Below are 8,946 nucleotides of genomic sequence, written 5' to 3'. Positions count from 1 at the left end.
CTTATTGCAAATGTATGCAGTTGTGAAGCAACTATATCTTATAAATAGAATTTTGCAAATTTGTCCGCATGATGCGTTACGTATAGTGAAATATGGTTATGGTAAAAAAATCACATATTTTCGATAACGTTTGTGTCCCGATCGAGGCGGTCAACCTTTTTACGCTTATTATCACCTATGGGTAGCCTTATCCATGGAACGTAAAATTTTTGAAAATTTTACACGAGCTGCTACATCACATATATGTGAGAGTGTGTGCTTGAAAAAATCCACCAAAACTAGTCAAGAAGGAGGGGGTAAGAACAAATTCACTTAATTAGATGAAATTAAGTTAATGTTGACCACATCGATCGAGACCCAAACTTTATCAAAATTCGGTGAATTTTTTACCATATATGTATTTATATATGCTGATCACATCCGACGGTCGAAATTTCATAATTTGAATTTTAGATATTGGAACCACAACATGTCTACTAATGTGGTATAACTTGTTTAGTGATCTTATTGCAAATGTATGCAGTTGTGAAGCAACTATATCTTATAAATAGAATTTTGCAAATTTGTCCGCATGATGCGTTACGTATAGTGAAATATGGTTATGGTAAAAAAATCACATATTTTCGATAACGTTTGTGTCCCGATCGAGGCGGTCAACCTTTTTACGCTTATTATCACCTATGGGTAGCCTTATCCATGGAACGTAAAATTTTTGAAAATTTTACACGAGCTGCTACATCACATATATGTGAGAGTGTGTGCTTGAAAAAATCCACCAAAACTAGTCAAGAAGGAGGGGGTAAGAACAAATTCACTTAATTAGATGAAATTAAGTTAATGTTGACCACATCGATCGAGACCCAAACTTTATCAAAATTCGGTGAATTTTTTACCATATATGTATTTATATATGCTGATCACATCCGACGGTCGAAATTTCATAATTTGAATTTTAGATATTGGAACCACAACATGTCTACTAATGTGGTATAACTTGTTTAGTGGTCTTATTGCAAATGTATGCAGTTGTGAAGGAACTATATCTTATAAATATGGTCAAAGTCAGCTTATTATACTGAGAACGCGTTTTAGAGGTGCTACCTTAAGAACAAAACCATGCGGGTTAGTGGGCTCAAAGCAGACAATATCCTTAGCTATGTGGTGATCGACGATAATTTGTCTATGTTTTTAGTGTCTAACTACCTGCATTTTGCTTAGTTATTCTTTTAAGAAAGTTAGTTTTGACTTAGTTTTGTTATTTAGGTGAAATATAAATGGAGCCAAAGAAGGAAAGAAGGAACGTAAATGTTAAAGAAATAGGATTCTTGTTGTGACGAGGAGAATCATGAAGGTTTCGAATCATCAAATGAAAATAATAGTCATATTTGGGCTAGGAAACCTCATCATATGTCGAAAATAAATAATTTAAATCTACACCTAAGGAATCTCCTCGACTAGGGATCTAGGCACTTGTTAACACTCTCCCTGACAAGACATTTCCTGTCAAAATATCTTCCCATTTCGGTCGCCGGACCGGCAGGAGGGGACCCAACCCGACGAGATGCCAGGCTGGCATGACCTGCCACATAATCTCCGACTCAGGTGTCGTCCAAAGTAGCTCGCCAGAAAAGTAAACGCACAGTGCTCAGGCACGTTTCCCACATTGGAAATAAGGAATTGTACTTCTCGCAATGCACCTATAATGACCCGCCAGAAATTTCCTAAAAAATGTAACGTATTTCTAAGTTCTTAACTCCTGAACTTGAAATCCACTCCTAATACTAACTTAAACTTTGGAGGGTTAAAGACTGACGCACCACTGATCTTTTGACTTGTCATATGTTGTGTGCAGGTCTCACTGAGCTGTCACATCGGAATACAGGCTACGAGGTGCAGGATCCCCCAGATTCAGCACCTGTAACAACTTAGGTATTCATAATATTATTTTATGGAAAGACACTGTTACAACAAAAGAACTGCTTCTCAAAATGACAATCAGACTTGCAAGTTAGAAAAATAATACCCTTTTAAGAGCAGCTAGATTAACTCTTATCCAATCTAACAGCTCCGCCATTCCTGATCATGTTATTCCAAATGTCCTAAAATATACTATGGATAAATGTGCTAGAGATTTCTCCTGCGATTCTGATCCTAAGCTTTACCCAGTTGCTTGAGATCAAGTTTGCCAACTAAAATCTGTTGGAGGCCTCGGAATTACCCTACAAGTTTTTTACTAAAATTGTACTTTGGCCAAGCTAGCTTGGAAACTAATTATTGATAAAGATAATTAGTGTTCTCATATTATGAGAGACAATATCCAACAAAATGTTTTTTTTTTCAGGCAAAGAAAAAACAAAATAACTCTACTGCTGGAAATGGTGTCTTGGATGCAAGAGAGTTCATCACAAGGTGTGAGATGGATTATTGGAAATGAAAAAAAAATGTTTAGGACTTTTAATTGGGTCTTTCATTGCCCTTTAATACATTTTAGTTGAAGGCAAAATCTTAATTTGAATGAACTATTGTTGATTACATTAATAATGGTTCACGGAATAGAATTAAACTAGATGTTGTACTGGACCAAATTATAGTTAGGTTCATTTTAGGTATATCGATACCCATTTCTCACCAGGAAGATGACTAATTGCATTTGGGGTCCAGCTTAATTATAATGATATCTCAATTAAATCTGCAACTTCGCTACATTATGATGACCTCAGAAAACACAGGAACATCAAAGTCTTGAATAAACTCTGGAAACTAGATGTTCAACAAAAGATTAAATTAAACTTGGTGTGCACTCATGTTGAACAAACTCAATATGAGCATAGCAGGGGGCTCTTCTCGCTATAACACTATTAATTTCGAATAACCATGAATGTATATTATAAACCAAAGAAGTGTCTACACAAATATTTAGATACAGTTTTCATAAATTTATGACATTACAATGCTGTTCTATTAGTACAAGGAAATCTCACTAAGTAACTACAAATTTGGTGCTATATATCAAGAGGATATATGCCCTTGGTTTTTTGTTGTGGCGTGAGCAAGTGGGGGGTGACAGTGCTTGGTAGCGGTGGTGCGGTGGGTGCTCTGATCCGAGTCGGCAAACTCTTAGGTTTGGGACTTCTGTCAGTGCACAAGGGTCTGAATGTTTGTTTGGGATTTGGGCTTGCTTTAATTTGTTAATAGACTAGTCTATTTTTCTTTTGAATCTGGGAAACCCCCCTCTGCGTAAGGGTGGTTTCTGGGTTCCTTTGAATAAGTTAGCAAGTTTAACAAGTTTAACAAGTTCTATGTTTGAGCTTCTCTCGGATGTTTCAGCATAGAGACCGCTTTTTGTCTAGTTAGGTACTTTCGCATTGTTTTACTTTGTTGAAGTCCACGTGAGCGTTCCATGTTCATGTTCATCTACTTTTGATCAATAGGAGGTTTACCACCTTTCCTTTACCTTAAATTGTTATGCAAATGAAGTTTACATGCCTTATTGCAAACACATGAACCGTAATATCAAACGAAAACCTGATAACCCAATCAAATGTAACAACTCTTGAATTTGAAAATTCATAACTAATTTCAGAAAATTCCGTTCTGGATGATTCTAACAAGTACTATATGACTCTTTGAATTGTCTTCTAGAACTCTATATAAGGAATCAATCTCAAATTCCTAGTGGATCAATCGACATTTGCAAGATTAAATTAATAACTCAAAACTCCAGAATTCTGAAAAATTGTGACTAATTGGTATAAAAGGTCAATATACCCTCGCATTTCCATGTTATTTGTAATGACACTTCCAAATTGCAAGCTTGAGCTTCCTTGGTGCTTCTGAACTCATTTTTTTCTGGAAGTGCGCACTTCCGCTTCACTTCAGTTTTCGAAGCGCGAAACACACTCTTCCTAAACCTTTCCTGCTTCCAAAGCCTATCTAAACCCTGAACAAGATGAGAGAAAGGCACAACCAAGGTCTATCAAGCTTTCTTCTTTCGTGAACCAGCAACCATCGTATAGCTGCTGATGTCAGAGACCGCGCACCCATCTTGAATCTGCATCCAAGCCATCCTTTGAGCCACAACACCATGACCTCTGCCAGTCTGACGCAACACCCACCTAGATCACGCCACCGAGGCGCCGAGGATCCACTCCCGCCTCGAATTAGATGCACAATTGTGGCCGCCAAAGTCGAACACTGCAACTTGGCAACTGAGAGTCATGATACGATAGTCACATACAACGTCCGCTTGCGAAACCTTGTTCATCCAACTTAACCGTTGTTGGACACAACTCCCATCGGGCAGCAAGCCATGCGCCGTCAGCATGGCTAAAGACTAGCCTAGGCCAAGGCTGCCATCGGACGAGATTGATCTAGTCTTCTTGACCGAAACTACTCCTTAGGGTTTTTAGAGAGAGAGAGAGCTTAATAGACCACTACTCAATTAAATCAATTGACCAAGCCACAAGGGCGATATTGCGTAAATGAGAGTTTTTTATAATCAGATTCAGGTGTGATGTGCGAATAATCAGATGTAATTATGATGTGAGAATAATCAGCTTTGAGTGTTGAAGTGTTTAATGAATATTGGTATAAAAGTGTGGTGAGTCTAGATAACAACTAAAAAGGACATGAAATTAAATAGTATGGTTAAATACTTGTGACACCCTATACTTTAGGTGTAAAAACAGTTTTGTCATTTTACTTTCAAATTTAATCTGTATATCCTTTAACTCTTATTTTTTAACAGTTTTGTCCATTCTGTTAGTTGACCGTTAAAAAATTCTGTTAAACCGTTAAAATGTCTAGAATACCCCAAATTCAAATCATATTTTTTCTTTTTTTCTTATGCCTTTTTTATTTTCTCTTTTGGTCTTTCTTTTTGTTTTTCTTGTTTTTAAAATTTCATTCATCATATGTGCTATCAAATATATATAATTGTAATCAACACAAATTATCAAATTAATTGTAAACATCTTATAATCAATTGGATAATGCCTAAAATGACATGTGAGTGCCAGTACTCAAATCCAGTTAGAAACTTCTTTTTATATTATGATGCTCTACAAACATATTTTGATTAATTTCTATAATGCTAAGACAAAAAAGACTTTTACTATCATATCCATACTTTGATGCAAAAATAGTTTCAAATTATTTATTTCCAACTTGATGTTAAGCAATTGTCATTAATTCTCCTCTTGTTTACAATTAATTTGATATTTTGTGTTGATTACAATTATATATATTGGATAGGACATATGATGAATTAAATTTAAAACCAAGAAAAACTAAAAGAGAAAATAAAAAAGGCATGAGAAAAGAAATAAAAAAATCTCATTTGAATTGGGGGTATTTTAGGCATTTTAACGGCTTAACGGAATTTTTTGACGGACAACTAACGGAATTAACTAAACTGTTAAAAAAAGAAGGACAAAACTGTTAAAAATAAGAGTTAAAGGATATACAAGTTTAATTTGAAAGTAAAATGACAAAACTGTTAAAAATAAGAGTTAAAGGATATACAGATTAAATTTAAAAGTAGAAGGACAAAACTGTTTTTACACCTAAAGTATAGGGTGTCACAAGTATTTAATCCTAAATAGTACGTGTTGAAGGAAAACCACATTATGTGTTTTTATCAATGTAACAAACGAGATGTGATTAAGTGATTAGCATTCAATAGTTACAATGTAACATTTAATCATTCTTGTCATCATAATGTACGATGTAATTATCATTGTAATACTCTCCTTATATAAATGGATTATGCAATAGGATGAGTAGATCAATTTCATTTATCTTACAACATGTCATCATCACTTTACTTTGACCTTTGAGTTTTCAAGCAAAGAGAAGAAATAGGAGAGAGATGTAAACCCTGGAAAAAAATTTAGTCGAAAAATGGCATAATAACACAAAAAGAAAAGGGAGAAATCGTTTCTACCTTGGAACCCCAGATTTCTTATATGAGCACCCACCTCCTTCCTTGATCTAATCCTTACCGGCACTGCTTACCTTCTTCGGCTGCTCTGAAGCATCTCTGCCCTGACGTCTCTCTTCTGACCGGCGCGCCAATGATGCATTGCACAAATCTGCTGTTGCAGAACCTTTCTGACGCCTCCCTAACTCTGATCGTATCCAGATCGGCATTCAAGCAACCAAGGCAGACGACTCAACAACTTCCACATGTCGATGTGCCGGACCTCAGCACTGAGCTAATGAGATCAGCTCAAGATTCGTCAACTGGCGTGCAGCATCACACTGTTGTTGCGGGCTCGAATCGGCATGATCCAACACCACATGGAGGAGCGCGATCGAGTGCACAACCGATCTAGGTCGGCGACATCGGCACTAGTCGGCGAAGGTTTTTTGGGTTTCTAACTCTTCTGAGTGCTCCGGATCTAACCCAGATATGTCCAACCGAATTTGTTCGACCCGACCAAGAAAAAAGCTATTACCCATGGTAAAATCGGATTTTATCTGTTAGTAAAAATCTAAAGGTAAATCTTAAAATTACTATACCGTAATTTTAGTTCACTATTTTTATAATTTACTGTTTACACTAACAACATTTTACTATTTATGGTAAATTAAATTCATTTTATAATGATTATAAGTGACTAATCATATAAGTGTTGTTGTTTTTGTATGTGATTTACTAATAAAAACGTAATGAGTAACATGGAATCGTGAGATCAAAAATCGCTTAATATGTAGTTTATTTGGCAAACTTACCAGTAAGATCTAAATTAGTGTTTGTTGCTTTTAAAATTTCATTCAAATTACATGAAATTATGCATGTTATGTGAGCAAATATTCTCCGATTTTTGTGAATGTTATATGTTATGCTTATTATCAAAATTGATTGCTTAGCATGTCATTAAATCGTGATGCTATGATTTAAATTTGTATGCACTATATTTGATCAACATAAATTTGTCTATGTTTTTAGGGCATTACTCTCTACATTTTGGCATGATACTTCCCTTATCTTTATCAATTTGACTTACTTTTGTATTTTAGTTTTTAGAAGTGAAAGAATCAACAAAGAAGATGACATGAGAAGAGAGGCCGTGCAGGAGCCAAGAACCCAAGTTTATCATAAATATAGTATAATTTGGTGAAGGAGTTCTTCCCAATTATCATACAAATTTTTATCTCTTAGGTGGATTCCTAGAGTGGCGAGTTTTTCTTTTATCTCCTTGGTGGATTCCTTGGAGTGGCGAGCGTATTTTAACGGATTGGTGTTTCCCCACACCAACCTGTTTTGGGGTTTTCCCCGCTGTAGTTTTCTGGCATCAATTTGCTATGGATTGGATGAGATGATTCTAGAAGATCACAAGAGCTGTAATCGGTGGATAAAGCTCAAATCCTTTAGGATTTGAATAAGGGCTCGGCATAGAAGGAAAATGAAGTTGAATCAAAGTCATACAAGGAGATCTAATTGCATACAGAATAAATCAAGTCCTAGAAGGAAAAGGATAAATGACGCATCACAGATGTTGTTTCCCTTTAGGATTTGGATTCTACTCTCTTATGATTGGTTGAGGATTATTTGGAGAAGGGGTAACCTATGGTTTTCGTCCCCTATATATATGAGGCAAGAAGGATGAGTTTTGCATCACAACTTTCAAAAACACGTAGCTCACACGCCTTTCTTCCCTTTGCTCTAACTGTGTGATTCAACCCTTGGAGATCAAGAGACCTTTTGACAAGAAGCCATCACCATCATCACCACAAATTTCACCACTTTGTTCTAGTGATCAATTACAACGTTGTAATCCCTTGTTCTTTGTCTTTGTCAAATTCTTTTTGGTTTTATAGAATGAATTTTTTCCAGAGTTTGTTCTTTGGTTATTTCGATTTCATGTTAGATTGAAGTATGATTTTACTTTTTACAATTTCTATATGTTTAGGTTTTTAGGATTCTTGATTTACAACGTGGCATATGCATACATGACTGAAAGATTTTGTGGAGGATTTATCTTTACGTCTTGAGTGATTCTAGAATGCATGCTAGGGTTATTTGATTTGTACTGCAGCTGGTATTGGGATAACACGAGAGTGAGTCTTCATATCAGACATTGTTTCAGAAGTCGGAGATTGAGTTCTATGTTATTTAGTCCAACTTCAAAGTTGTTTATGCGTTGGTTGTGTTTAGGTTAGTGAAATCACAATTCATCTAGTCTATGCATGATTGATATGAAATTTTGGTCATAGAGGATATGTTTCTTTATATAAGGAAGTGACTTAAAAGAGTTGAGTGTCCCTTAATTGGGCGTGCACCTTCATCTTGAGTGAATAAGATGTTTTGCATATGTATTCCAAACATATTATAAATAGAGTAGAACCAACATGAACATATAGATCGTACTTGCATCTTTCTTATCCATTCATCTTTACTATGAGCTTGTGTGAAAGTTAGTTGTTGGTCAAAACCAAATTTTAAATCTCATATAACTTGTATATTGTATATTTTGTATAGTGAATGTTCGTTGATTAGTTTGTTGTTGCACCATTAAGTATCGGTTGTGAACGATAAAACCCATGCTTACTCTTACTACATTGATAGGGTTTCCTAAATTAAGAAGTCTTATATGCCTAGTGTGTCTAGGACGTCATCAATATTTATACATGGTCTTTGGCATGTATCATGAATATGATAATTGCCTAAGTTTTGTAAATCACTTAACTATGTTAAATGATATGCTCTATTTGTTGCATATGTTATGTCTATATAATTTTTATAATTATGTTATTTAGCATATTATATAAGTATTGCCATGATAACAAAATTTCATGAGAATTTTATAATTAAAAAAAAGAGGACAAACATATTCATGTGATAAAGTAGTTTCACGAAGCATTAAAAAATATGACCATTGTAATTCTTGGTCTTGCAATCTAATTTGTATTTCTGGGAAATGATGAACTTGTATGTCTTTA

Source organism: Argentina anserina, chromosome 7 (assembly GCF_933775445.1).
Source record: "Argentina anserina chromosome 7, drPotAnse1.1, whole genome shotgun sequence".
Lineage (NCBI taxonomy): Eukaryota > Viridiplantae > Streptophyta > Magnoliopsida > Rosales > Rosaceae > Argentina > Argentina anserina.
This window is presented reverse-complemented; position numbering follows the sequence as displayed.